This window comes from Garra rufa, chromosome 9 (genome assembly GCF_049309525.1).
Source record: "Garra rufa chromosome 9, GarRuf1.0, whole genome shotgun sequence".
NCBI lineage: Eukaryota > Metazoa > Chordata > Actinopteri > Cypriniformes > Cyprinidae > Garra > Garra rufa.
In genome coordinates this window covers 25,609,306-25,624,676 of record NC_133369.1, presented here as the reverse complement: position 1 = coordinate 25,624,676, position 15,371 = coordinate 25,609,306, and positions in this window count along the sequence as shown.

Genomic DNA, 15,371 nt, shown 5'->3' with positions numbered 1-15,371 from the left:
CGCTAAACCGACACCTTTCAGCGGGGTAAACCCCGAGCAGGGTCTGGAACAGGAAGTCAGTACAGGAAGTTTCTCAGGCTCGCTTTCGGGGGCAAAGCTCACCAATATAGAGTACTTCCTTTCGGCCTAGCTCTCACCCGAACTTTCACGAAGTGTGTGGATGCTGCTCTGGCTCCTCCGTGATTCCAGGACATCCGCATACTCGACTGGTCGATTCTGGCCAGCTCAGAATAATTAGCGGCTCAACATCGAGGTGTTGTCCTCGCTCTCATGAAAGAATTGGGGTTGAGACTCAACACCAAGAAGGGTGTGATTTCTAAAAACCACTTACCTAGGTGTAGTCTAGGATTCGACCACGATGCAGGCACGAATGTCACCTGCTCGGTTCGAGTCGATCCTTACTGCAGTAAATGCGGTCAAGCTAGGCCCGTCACCCACTGTCTACAGTCCCAAGTACTGTTAGGTCTTATGGCAGCCGCTTCCAACGTGATTCCTTTTGGACTGCTGCTTATGAGACCACTTCAGTGGTGGCTCAAACCAGGCGGTTCTCCCCGAGGGGAAACCCGTTTCGCAAGATCAAGGTCACGCGGCCCTGCCTACGTGCCTTGGCCATGTGGAAGAAACCCTGGTTTCTCTCTCAGGGTCCGGTTCTGGGAGCTCCTCGTCGCCGCGTCATGCTAGCGACGGACGCATCCCTCACCGGATGGGGAGGCGGTCATGAGTGGCCGCTCAACCCAAGGCCTGTGGAGCAATCCCATCTCTCCTGGCACACAAATCGCCTAGAGATGCTAGCCGTGTTCCACGCCCTGAAGTGTTTCCTTCCAGAAGGTATCCGCTCACGCCCCTTATATAAGCTGGCGTACCGGATTCTCCTATGGTCTTAAGGAAAAACTTCTCTCCCTGAGAGAGCAGTCCAGTATCTCTGGACGTGGGAGCAGACATCCTGCCAGGCAGGGGCTGAGGCCCGGGGAATGGATGCTTCACCCAGAGTTGGTGAAGCAGATCTGGAGAACATTTGGCCAGGCACAGGTGGACCTGTTTGCGACTCAAGAGACACCGCACTGTCCCCTCTGGTACTCTCTAGTTCCTCCAGCTCCACTGGGGCTGGATGCCATGGCACAGACGTGGCCGAGGCTGCGTCTGTACGCCTTTCCCCTGATCGCTCTGCTCCCGGGAGTTCTGGAACGGGTCCGTCGGTTTCAAGTGCGGCTGCTACTAGTAGCCCCGTACTGGCCGGCACGAGTATGGTTCTCCGACTTGGTATCTCTCCTAGACGGCTCTCCGTGGGAGATTCCCGTCAGGAGGGACCTCCTGTCTCAGGCTGGGGGCGCAATATGCCACCCCCACCCAGAGAAGTGGAGGTTATGGGTGTGGCCCCTGAGGGGGCACAACTCATAGGAGCGGGTCTCTCAACCGAGGTTGCTGAGACCCTTCTCCAATCCAGAGCTCCCTCTACGAGGAAACTGTATGGCCTTAAGTGGAACTTATTCGCGAGATGGTGCCGCGAGCACCACCTGGACCCAGTCAACTGCCCGGTCGGTACAGTTCTGGAGTTCCTACAGTCTCGCCTTTCCGCAGGGCTAGCTCACTCCACCCTGAGGGTTACGTGGCGGCTATAAACGCCTTCCACGCCCCTCTAGGTGGCCTCTCAGTGGGCAAGTACCCCCTGGTCACACGTTTCCTCCACGGTCGGGAGATCGAGGCTTCATCAGGAAGTAATGAAGCATGGAGACTCAGAAGTTGGGACCTCTGGCGAATCGATAGATATCGCAAGGTTCTCTCTGGTTCTCCTTAGTGCCTCCAGGTCCGCCCGGACTGGACGCCATAGTACAGACATGGCTGAGGCTGCGTCTGTACACATTCTCCCGATCACAGTGCACCAGACTCGGGTCTCTCAACCGAGGTTGTTGAGACCCTGCTCCTATCCAGAGCTCCCTTCACGAGGAAACCTTAAGTGGAACCTGTTTGCTTCATGGTGTCACGAACACCATCTAGACCAAGTTACTACCCGTTGGTACAGTGCTGAGTCCTCGCAAACCCACAAAACCAGCTCACTCCATCCGGAGGGTGTTCGTGGCGGCTTATTGGCCTACCACGCCCCTCGTGGTGGCTCGTCGGTATGGTTTCCTCGGTGGTGCACTCAGGTTGAGACCCTGAGGGGTCTCAAGCCTCTATTACCTCCATTCCTGGAGTGCGACCAATGGGAAGTATATCTGTCCAGTATGCGCACTGGGCACATACGGCCACAAAGAAAGCATGTGGCACGTTCAGAGCTATCAGTAGATGGATCACAGATGCCATTCCTACTACTTCCAAGTCCTCTGGTCTCCCAGCTCCATGGGGAGCCAAGACTTACTCCTTCTGAGGCTGCCTGCCTCCAAAAGCTCTGACAGCAGGTGTCCCCCTCCAGGACATCTGCAATGCTGCGGGTTGGTCCTCGCCCCTGACAATTGGTCCTCGCCCCTGACATCCGTCAGGTACTATGAGCTTGACCTCAGAGCCGCTCCAGGCTCGGCTGTACTCTCGGCCTAGTGCGCTAGGCCTAGAGGGTTAGCCACCTCCCTAGCCAGGAGGAGACTTCTCAAGGCGCATTCTTTCTGCGGAAAGAAGAGAAGTCGTTTTCGCCACGACGCTCCTCGTGTGCCCGAGGGCCGAGGAGTGTCCCTGCATCCTCGCGAGCCTGAGGGCCGAGGAGCAGACCTAAAAGCCTCTTGTCCGTGTAATGCTAGACAAAGGCTCATACTCTCGCGTCCCGGTATGCTTACCAGGCCGAGCTTCCGGTCCCTCTTGTTCTGGTTACCCCCAGACAAAGGACTAAGACTCCTCGTGAGCCAGAGGGCCGAGGAGTACCTCTCGCACTGGCTGGCGAACCAGGCAGAGGTCACTGTTCTCGTGTGCCTGAGGGCCGAGAACTGCACAGCCCTCTTGTCCGCGGAATGCTAGACAATGGCTTAATTCTCCTCGTGTTCTGACGCAGGATGCTATCAGACCGAGTGTACTCCGGTCCCTCTGGTTTCTGGCTTTCCCCAGACCAAGGACTAAGACTCCTCGTCTGCCTTCACAGAAGGCCGAGGAGTGCCTCATGCACTGGCTGGCTACCAGGCGGAGGCACCTACTGTCTTCCCCGTGAGCCCGAGGGCCGGGGATTGCAGTGCCCTCTTGTCCGCGTAATGCTAGACAATGGCTTATTCCCTCGCGTCCTGGCGGAGCTCCAGGCCGAGCCTTGGATCCCTCTTGTTCTGGCTGAACCCCCAGACAAAGGATCACCCTCTCCTCGTGTGCCCGAGGGCCGAGGAGCCTTGAGGTCAAGCTCACCGTCCTCGTGGGTCTGCGGACCGAGGACTTCCCACACCATCTGTCCGCCGAGTGCTAGACAGTGGTCATTCGGTCCCTCTTGTTCTGGCTAACTCCCAGACAAAGGACTAAGACTCTGCGTGTGCCTGAGGGCCGTGGAGTACCTCTCGTCCTGGCTGGCGACCAGACAGAGGAAGACCTCCATTCCTTGTGTGCCTGCGGGCCGAGGAGCACTCTTGGGGTCGAGTGCACTGTCCTCGTGGGTCTGCGGACCGAGGACTACCTAACACCATCTGTCCGCCGAGTGCTAGACAGTGGTCGTTGCAGTCCCTCTTGTTCTGGCTACTCCCAGACAAAGGACTAAGACTCCTCGTGTGCCCGAGGGCCGAGGAGCACCTCTCGCTCTGGTTGGAGACCAGACAGAGGTAGAACCCCATTCCCCGTGTGCCTGCGGGCCGGGGAGCACTCTCGAGGTCGAGTGCATTGTCCTCTTGGACCAAGGACTACCTACACCATCTGTCCGCCGAGTGCTAGACAGTGGTCATTCGGTCCCTCTTGTTCTGGCTAACCCCCAGACAAAGGACTAAGACTCTGCGTGTGCCTGAGGGCCGCGGAGTACCTCTCGTTCTGGCTGGCGACCAGACAGAGGAAGACTACCATTCCTCGTGTGCCCGAGGGCCGAGGACTACAGGGCCTTCTTGTCCGCGAAATGCTAGACAAGGGCTCTTTCCTTTCCACCCTGGTTGAGCAGACACTCGCAGGGCTCGGAAATTATGGGGGCGTTGGTAGTCTCGTTCCCCATAGCGTTCCTGACGCGGCTCGAGTTCCCGGAAGGGAACGTCTCGGGTTACGTATGTAACCTTAGTTCCCTGAGGGAACGAGACGCCGCGTCTCGGACCATAATTCCCGCACCCTGCGGCGCTCGCTTCATTCCTTAAAGAGCTGCCGCCGGCTTCAAACGCACGCGCTTTATACTTCCCGGTCGATGACGTCACCGCGCCTGTGACGTCACTCCCGTCATTTCATTGGTTGTTAGACATAGTTCAGAGTGCGGCCCGCCAATGGCGTTCCCCATAGCGTTCCTGACGCGGCGTCTCGTTCCCTCAGGGAACTAAGGTTACATACGTAACCCGAGACGTTTTTCTTCCTCTACTGCTGTCTTGCACCTCTATGTTTACAGGTTAGTGCATTTTTACCTCTTTTTCACATTTTAAAAACTGAATTAATGTCATATACTGCAGTTTTGTTTCTCCTAAATATTCAGTAGAGAAATTATGCAGTAAGTTTAATGCAGATTTTTTTGTGTCCTGACTGCAAATACAATATATATTTAAAAGCTCAAAATCCTTTGTGAATTAATTAGTGCTAAAAGAACAGCTGTCATACAGTATTTACATTATCTCTTGTAACATTTACAGAATATCTTTACAAATATTGCTGTTTTAAACTAATTTTTTTGTTATATTAGACATTTTATGTATATTAGATAAGGAAAGCTGGCTCTAAACACTTTTTGTGCCCTACTTTTTACTGTTATGAAGCACTTCCTCTCAAGCTTTCTTGAGAAATTTCTTGTACAGACAGACTAAACTAATAAATCTAACTTGCATGAAATTCGCAAACATATTACAATTAGACCCTTTTACGATCTTGGCATATTTTGTACAATTGATGGCTAAATGGCTGCTTATGTATCTTATATATATTTAGCTCTCTTTTTTTCCAGTACTGCATGGACAGAAAGTTGTCACTGATGTTAAGGTTACTGGGTATCAGGGTCATGATGCCACACTACTGTGCCAATATATGAATGGAAACAGAAGACAAAATAACACAAGTGCAGTGGTCATGGCAGAACGAGTCTAGTAAATATGAAATCATGGTCTTTAACGTGGAGCATGGACTTTTTTTGCATGACACATTCCTGAAAGACAGAGTCAGCTTCAGTAAGAGCTCTCCTTTGATCGATGAGGCCTCCAATCATCATCAAAGATGTGAAGATGAATGATCAGGGAGTTTACAGCTGTGACTACACAACCTTCCCTAGTGGCAGTCTTAAAGGACAAACCATTTTTACAGTTTTAGAAGGTACGTAATTAATCATTCTTGTTTGGTGTCATTCTTGTTAGTATCACAAATGGTGTAGTGTGAGTCACCAAAGTTTAATACTCTGAGTTAATGTTCTAGAACAAACTCCTAACCATAAGTAATAGTGAGGTTTGACTACTACAAAAAAGTGAATGAAAGCACAAAATAAGCATAAAAAATAGAAAGTGGACATTACAGTCATGAACAGTGTTTCACTACCAAACTTACTATTGATTTTCTTCATTTCTGGATTATTACATGCTCCTCTTGATGATCTGTTCACAGGCAGTCCTCCTGTTCTGTCCACCGTTGAGTCTGTAGGGATTGTGACTGTTGTAGTGCTCATCCCTGTGATTATAGCTGCTGTGGGGTATTTATTTCTGCGCAACAGACGGTATGTCACAACAAAACGTTTAGCAATTACCAAAAACATCAAAATATATTACACAAGGTTTTGAAATGATCCAATCTATTTTCAAAGGTTCTGTATTTTTTCATACAAGTAATTAATATCCCTTTGTATTGTTTTTATTCATATGACTAATCAAGCATTTGTACATATGCTATACAGGTAAAACCAACATAATATGCTAGCAATTGACTTCACAGTTGAAGTCAAAAGTTTACAGAATCTTGCAGATTCTGCAAAATTTTAATTATTTTACCAAAATAAGAAGGATCATACAAAATGCATGTTATTTTTCACTTAGTTCTGACCGGAATACTGTGCTGTTACCAGAATGATCCACAGCAGTTTTTGTTGTTGTTGTTGTTAATGAGTCACTTGTTTGTCCTGAACAGTTAAACTGCCTACTGTTCTTTAAAAAAATCCTTAAGGTCCCACAATTCTTTAGTTTTTCAGCATTTTTGTGTATTTGAATGCTTTCCAACAATGACTGTATGATTTTGAGATCCATCTTTTGACACTGAGGACAACTGAGGGACTCATATGAAACTATTACAAAAGGTTCAAATGCTTAAGTTTACACCCCCAGCTCTTAATGCATCATTTTTCCTTTTGAAGAATTGGCGAGCGTTTGAACCTTCTGTAATTTTTTCATGAGTCCCTCAGTTGTCCTCAGTGTGAAAAGATGGATCTTCAAATCATACAGTCATTGTTGGAAAGGGTTCAAATACACAAAAATGCTGAAAAACCAAAGAATTTGTGGGACATAAAGATTTTTTCTGAAGAACAGCAGGCAGTTTAACTGTTCAGGACAAAAATAGGACTCTATGAACAACTATTACTAAACAAACAAACAAAACAAACAAACAAACAAAAAAAATGTTGTAGATCATTCAGGTAACAAAGCAGTATTAAGAATCAAGTGTATGTAAACTTTATTTTTTATAAATTCAGCTATTATTTTCACTTGTGAATTATGTTTTCTTTTTTTATGATATTTCTCTTTTTATGTTTTGCTACACATGCCAGACGAGCCAGCAGCACCATCCTTTATTGTAAGTATAACATGTTGCAGATTCTTCCGTGATAAATAAGTCTTATAACTGCTGTAGATAAAAGCATCTCCTAAATGATTAAATGTAAATAGGAACAGATTTCTTAAATTAATTAATTAATCTTTTACAAACCTGAGGATGCAGTTTATGACCTGTAAGTACAAATTGCAAAATTGAGCGTCATGGGGACGGACTTTCAGTCGATGGTCGTCTAGGGGGCTCTTTACTTTCCTCTTTGCTCTTACACTTTTATTAAGTCACACCTTTAAGACCTTTAACTCCTTTTCTCTTCTGTGAAATCGTGTATCATACTACTGTTTGACCAGTGTTTTACTTTTTTACTAGACACAACTCAGAGCCCCAGTGACCTACAACAGGTGAGACTTCCTGCTGCTGAGAATAATATCCTATCTGTGGGAGAAAAAGTTATTTAGTGAATGATTCATACAAGTCATATGATATTTCACAAGTGTCAAACAGGCCATGAGCTTCAGTAAATAACTCAACTTCTCTTTACCTGTTTTAGGATGTCACATATTCTGATGTCACAATACGGAAACCTGTCAAAGCTAACAGAAGCACCTCGTCATCGGGGGAGATTGAATATGCCGCAGTTTCCTTCAGTGGGCGGTCAAAATCAGCATCACTGCAAGCCAAACAGCTGGCTTTGGATTTCCACACAGCAGAGCAGGAAACTGTGTACGCACAGGTGAAAAAAGACTGATTTTGAGTACAAACGTCACATCTGCTACACTTTGAATGAATGCATTAGGAACTAAAAATGAACTAAAAACAAACAAAAATGGTCACAAAACTGACAGTGTTTAAAAAACTTTAAAAAACTTGCTTGTTCTCTTTTAAGAGATAGACTTAAAGGGATAGTTCACCAAAAAATGAAATGTTTATGTGCTTACCCCCAGGGCATCCAAGATGTAGGTGACTTTGTTTCTTCAGTAGAGCACAAACAAAGTCTGTCAGTCATATAATGGCAAATACTTTTCAGGTTCTTTCACAAACTGATTGTTTTGTGTCTTAAGACTCTCAAAGCCGTGAGTCCCATTGACAGCCATTATATGACTTACATACTAGAATGGTTCTTGTTGCAATTTTCATTTGTGTTCTACTGAAGAAACAAAGTCACCTACATCTTGGATGCTCTGGGGGTAAGCAGATAAACATCACATTTTCATTTTTGGGTCAACTATCTCTTTAAGTCTGTATGTGGTCTATGCAAAAAGTCACAAATCGTAGTACTTCTTAAAATGAAAGAAATGAGCTGATTTTAATACATTTCAATTTCAATACATATTCACTGTGAACATTTATTCCTATTTGTCCCTTTATTTTCATCTCTTTGTGGGCTTTGATTTAGATTTAGAATAACAAAATTGTCTGCAGAAAAACACAATCCAGTCTGTACACAGCATAAGGGGTTACAATTTAAAAAATAAAAAAAGTAAAATAAAAAATGCATGTTGTTAGAGACAAAATAATATATTATTTTTATTCCTAAGGATTTTCTTTGTCTATAGTTTTAACATCACATGATCACCTGGTTGGAAAAGCCCCTCATCCCATAAAACTGACCTGCCGATACATTTATTTAAAACATTCTCTGTACCTCAAGATGTAATGTAACATTAATGTAAATAACCATCATTTTATATGCAATACACTTTTTTTTGAAATATTTTTAAAAATAATAATAAAAAAGAGGTTCAGTGCCATTTTGAAACATTTGTGATTTTTCTATTTCCTTCTTTCCTCCATTAGTCATTTTCTGAGAATAGATATGTGTGTGAAACTTTTTTTTAAGCTGAACCGCAACATTCAGATGTTGATGTCTGACTGTCTGTTTCTAAAAACTCTGAAATGTGCAAATTTGGGTTGAGGTATGTGGTGTGACTTCCAGCACTGGTTACGAACTCACAAGTTCTTGCAGACAGACCAAAGTCCACGTTTTAATGAACACACAGCTCCTCATTTCCAATAACATACATTTTCAGTCAGAGTTGATCGTCTCGGTGTCAATAAAGTATCTCTATTTTTAATTTCCAATTCAGACAACACAACCCCAGAATTAAATTACACAGACAGTGAATTTAAAAATAAGTATAGTACAGAAAAGTAAGAATATAAATATCTTTTTAATTAACAAGTTTGTGTTTCATAGCGTCATTGTCCTCCATTAACGCATGTGCTCTCATTCTGTCACGATCTGGCTCTGATCTCTATGGTATCATTGTCTCTGTGCTACTTCCTGTGTGTGACCTCTATCGTAAAATAGAGACCGAGTTCAGTCAGTGAAGGAAAAGCGAATCTGTCGCCGTCTGCCTCTGATTGCAAGCAGACGTCTGTGTGCTGCCTGGAGATCAGAATCACGGGGAAGTTGAATATTTCTGCTGCCTGTCGTGTAGCATTTCAAAATCCTCAGATTGACGGTGTTAAATCTTTACCCTCGCATTTCAAGGTCAATGTTATAGTACATCGTTCAGTAATACAAAAGAATCATTGATGTGACACATGGCTATCCAAAAGAAAAGGATAATTGTCCCATACCAAATAATAGATGGATAGCGCATTTGTCTGTGACTTTGATCAAGAGGGCAAATATTGCAAAAATGTCACACTTCTGTCTCCACCTTTCGTCAGTCTCTCTGTTCTCATTTCTGCTCTCCCATTAGGTCTGTGTTGTTGCCAGACTGAGGTGGCGGTAAAGTGCAGCCTTTTGTCGGTGGGGAGTGGCCTATCCGGCACGGGCTAGGCCCACCGCCGCCTTCGCTGTCTGTATTGGAGGATGAGTGTGGAGGGGGCGGGGCCAGACGAGGCAGGGGGGCCGAGGAGGGAGGGATACGTGTGCAAGAGGTTGTGCGGAGACTCTGGATACGCCGGCACTCCTGGCAAATGCGCACATGAGTGCAGCCCCGCGGCAGAGGCACTGTCACTGCGGGTGGACCCAGGGCCACTGTGGGGGTGCTGTTGGCACCTAACGGGTCCTCTAGGAGTCGCTGGGGGCCGGGACCCATGTCTGAGGGGCCTCCTCCTGGCCCTGAGCTTCCTGTTAAAGGTCCGGTACCGCTGTAGAGCTTGCCGTTGCTAAGGCGCATCTCTCGGACCAGGCGCAGGGGCCGCGGGGCCCCTAAAGTGTTGCGGGTGGGGTGTCTAAGGGCCAGAGAGCTAGACAGAGGTCGGCGCCGACGAAGACGAGAACTTTTCTTGCAGGAAACGGCGTTACGGAATTCTGTCAACATCTCCTGACAGACAGACACCTGAACATTTACAAAAACGTATTAAACACTTGACTGAAGGAAGATTAGAATATATCACAGAACTAGAGATGTGTCCGAATCTGAATACCATGTTTGGAAAAGAAATGACATGTACTACGGAACCCCCTAAAGGGAAAAAAAATATATGCAATTATATTGTTTGGTTATTATACTGTATATAAATTGCAGGAATCAGGGAGCCGCTATTAATATGTGGGGCATTGAAATCGCTTTTGAATGCGTGCTTACTTTTTACGTTCACTTTAGAGATTCAAGATCACAGGACTTACAACAGGACTCCTTACTCTTAGGCTACCGCTAGTAAGCAGCTAACCATGTCTCCTTAGTGGCTCCCTAGAATGCGTTATTCATTTTTCATGCATTTCCAAATATGGATTCACTATTCGGGCACATTCCTCAAGTTTATTTATATATAATTAAGATTATAATATCTTAATTAAAATCTTAATTATTCCAAACCGTTGTATATACAGTTGAGGTCAAAAGTTTACATATACCTTGCAGATTCTGCAAAATGTTAATTATTTTACCAAAATAAGAGGGATCATACAAAATGTATGTTATTTTTTATTTAGAACTGACCTGAATAAGATATAAAAGATGTTTATATACAGTCCACAAGGTAATAGCTTGAATTTATAAAAATGACCCCGTTCAAAAGTTTACATACTCTTGATTAGTACTGTGATGGGACCTGAATGATCCACAGCTGTGTTTTGTTTAGTGATAGTTGTTCATGAGTCCCTTGTTTGTCCTGAACAGTTAAACTGCCCACTGTCCTTCACAAAAATCCTCTAAGTACTCTAAATTCTATGGTTTATAAGCATTTTTGTGTATTTGAACCCTTTCCAGCAATGACTTTGATTTTGAGATCAATCTTTTCACACTGAGGACAACTGCTCCAGAAGGAAAAACAATGCTCTAAATTTGTAAAAAACATTTTTAATTTGAACATCAGGGTAAATTTGAATTATTTATCTTCTGAGAAACATGTAAGTATCTTCTGAAGGGCAGTACTAAGTGAAAAAAAGATATTTAGGCAAATTAGGAAAAGTCTTCAAAAGTTTACACCCCTGGCTCTTAATGCATTGTGTTTCCTACTGAAGCATCAGTGAGCATTCAGTTGTCCTCAGCTTGAAAAAAGGATCTCAAAATCACACAGTCATTGTTGGAAAGAGTTCAAATACACAAAAATGCTGAAAAAAACAAAGAATTTGTGGGACCTGAAGGATTTTTCTGAAGAAATGTGGGCAGTTTAACTGTTCAGGACAAACAAGGGACTCATGAACAACTATCACTAAACAAAAAAAATATATAAAAAACACAGCTGTGGATCTTTCAGGTAACAACACAGTATTAAAAATCAACTTTTGAACAGGGTCATTTTTATGAATTCAACTATTATTTTCTCCTGTGGACTATATGTAAACATCTTTTATGTCAAATATCTTATTCAGGTCAGTACTAAATAAAAAATTAAATGCATTTTGTATGATCTCTCTTATTTAGTTAAATAAATTAACATTTTGCAAGTTCCCCAAGGTGTATGTAAACTTTTAACCTCAACTGTATCACAGAAGTACATATTACAGGTATATACACAAGTAGACATGCACACCGTAACACAACCACTGACTTGGACTTGACTACGACACACACTAGACGAGGAGTCCGCGGATTGCTCTGTACATATACTACAAATACCACAGTAAAACTACTGTTACAGTGGTAAAACCATAGTAAACTAGTGGTTAGTGTTAGGGATGCACCGAAATGAAATTCTTGGCCGAAGCCGAAGCCGAATAATAATGAAATGCTTGGCCGAAGGCCGAAGGCCAAATACCGAACGCGGTGTATATTAAAGTTTCAAAGAATAAATCAATTACTGTATATTAATTTAACCAATTGTTATCAATCAAATATTATATTAATTAAATGACATATACATATATATTTTTTAAATTGTTTAAATTTTTATAACACATTATCTTGTGGATCCATCAGTTCACATTCACAACTCTATGCGCTTCTCTTCCAGCAGGAGGCGCTTCAGAATAATATTACACATAGCAGCGCAGCAAATGACTTTGAAACGTGCAGCACTCATATTTATTCAATGGATAGTTTCATCGCAATTCTTGTCTTTCAGTCCCCACATTTAAGACCACCTGAAATCATAATTAAGAACTTTCTTAGCCCCTAAATTAAACTGTAGTCATCAATGAAAATTAAGAGCTTTATTTAAGTCTTTCCTTACACAAAATACGTTTCTTTTTTATTTTTTTTCCCCCACCATGTTCAGGGCACAAGAAACATATTAAGGGGACTAAATTAATATCAACCCCCCCTAATAGCTAGCAAATACAAGTAAGTTAATGTTAATGCAGCTTAAACAACCTGCCATAGTAGAAAATCACTCAAAATCGATCATCTAATCCAGGGGTCTTCAACTAAAACAGCTCGAGGTCCAGTAAATGAACCCTACGCACCAGCAGAGGTCCAGACAATTATATATAAAAAACTATTTATGTTTAGTTTTTTCGCGAGACCAGGGTATCTGCAGCATATTTTATCTTAAATTCTACACATTTAAATACTTTTTTAAAGACCTGAACAAAATTTAATAAATAAATTATTAAAATGACTGTAAAAAGCATGATTTACAATTGAGATGCAGATTTCACAAAACAAAAAAGATTTCTTAAATTATAAAATTCGCATTCCAGCCTTCAAGAGTCAAAAGTATCAATTCTTATATTAATTTAAACAATTATTGTCAATCAAGTATTATATTAATTAACATACATTTTATTGCCTTAATTGTTTAAATTTGTATAACACATGATCTTGTCGATCCATCAGATAACATTTACAACTCAACGTGTTTGGTGCTTAAAACAATGGGCTGATTTGTTTACATTGGTCTTTTTGACAACGTAGACCTACGAGCTGATTAAAAATGTCAGATCATTCTCTTCCAGCAGGAGGCGCTATCAGAATGATACACAAAACGTACTCGGTTACTAACGTAACCTCGGTTCTCTCAGAGAGGGAACGAGTACTGCGTAAGCGTAAGCTTACGCTTGGGGGAAAATCCTTTCCGCGAGAGATATTGAAGCCAAAAAATTATCCTTAATTTTGTATTAATGTAAAACGCGTTGCCGCAGTGAGCAGACATAGGCGAGGCCATTGCGTGCCTATTGGCTGCTCTGCAGCAACTGCAGCACTTATCGAGCGAGGCTTGGCGCGAAACCAGCTCCAATGAGGGCATTTCGCGCCTAATACGTCATCTCCCGCCGAAAGTGGCGTGATCCAAGCCTATAAATATCGCTCGAAGGCAGCTACACTCTGGTTTTTTCATCATAAAAGCGCCCAGAGCACGCGCTTGCACGGCAAGGTACGCAGTACTCATTCCCTTTCTGAGAGAACCGAGGTTACGTTAGTAACCGAGTACGTTCTCTTACGAGAGGTCTCTCGTACTGCTTGGGGACCCCATGTAAAACGCCGTGCATGCCAAGATCTGATACCATAGACCCTAGGGCGATAGCCCGGGGTTCATATAGTGCTTGAACGTGCTTGAACGTATAAGGGGATTAGGACCCTAGAAACACTGGCTCCTGGTGTATCCGGGCAGGTAAACGACCTGGATAAACTTGGAACATGGGTCTAGATATCTGTTAATATCTAGACCGATAGCAACTTGGCCTGCAGGGCGGGAATCTCCAAGTTGTAGAATCTTATGAATGTAGACGGAGAGGCCCAGCCTGCCGCCGTACAAATGTCTTGCAAGTTAATCCCACTCGACCAAGCCCACGACGAGGCCACGCCCCTCGTGGAATGTGCTCTGACACCCAGCGGGCATTGCAAGCCCTTGGACTCAGACGCCAGTGCAATAGCATCCACTATCCATCTGGATAAAGTCTGTTTTGACGCAGCCATTCCTTTAGAATGCCCGTAAAACGAGACAAACAGCTGTTCTGTCTGTCTAAAAGCAGACGTGCGAGACACATAGACTCTTAGCGCTCTCACTGGACATAAGAGTCTCGCGTCAGCCTCTTCATCCACAACCGGCAGAGCAGACAGTGCGATGACCTGTGCTCGAAACGGTGTGTTAATAGACTTTGGCACATATCCATGCTTGGGTTTGAGTATAACTTTAGAGTCGTTAGGTCCAAACTCCATGCATGTCGCGCCCACGGAGAGCGCGTGCAAGTCTCCTACGCGCTTCACTGAAGCGAGCGCTAGGAGGAATATAGCCTTAAGAGACAGATATTTTAATTCAGCCGCCTGTAGTGGTTCGAATGGTCCGCCCTTCATAGCGTCCAGCACCACAGAAAGGTCCCACGTTGGGACTGAAGGCGGTCTGGGTGGATTTAATCTCTTAGCTCCTCTAAGGAAGCGTATGATTAAATCGTTCCTCCCTATTGACTGACCTAACGTTGTCCTCGAGAACGCTGCTATGGCCACCACATAAACTTTGAGCGTGGACGGGGACCTGCCCTTGTCCAGCAGCTCTTGTAGGAAGGAAAGTACATCTGTCACTCCACAGTCTGTGGGTGAAGATCCGCGGGCTGTGCACCAGTCCGCAAATATCGACCACTTCGAGGCATAGAGCCGTCTAGTAGATGGAGCCCTAGCCTGTGTGATCGTTGATATCACTCCTGTGGGGAGTTCATCATATATTCCCTGGTGACCCATACATGAAGGGACCACAGCTCGGGGTGAGGGTGCCAAATCGCGCCGCCCGCCTGCGAGAGGAGGTCTCTCCTCACAGGTATTGGCCACGGTGCGATGCTCGTCATCTGCATCAGCGCTGGGAACCAAGGCTGGTTCCCCCAAAACGGCGCTATTAGCAGTATTGCACACCCTTCCTCCTTCACCCTCTCTATCACCTGAGGTAGGAGAGAGACTGGGGGAAAAGCATAAAGAGGACGGCGGGGCCACGCATGGGCTAGCGCGTCCTTGGCTTTGGAAAAGAATTCTAGACAATGAGCGTTGTCCTGAGATGCAAATTGATCTATCTCCGCTCTGCCGAATGTTTTCCATAATAGCTGCACCGTCTGAGGGTGCAGCGACCATTCGCCCGCCGGAACATTGTTCCTGGACAGTCTGTCTGGTCCTACATTTAGGGTCCCCCGCACATGCGCTGCCCTCAGCGAGCGCAGGTTGCGATGAGCCCATACCAGAAGGCGTTCTGCAAGTGCATGTAGTTTTCTGGACCTGAGACCGCCCTGGCGA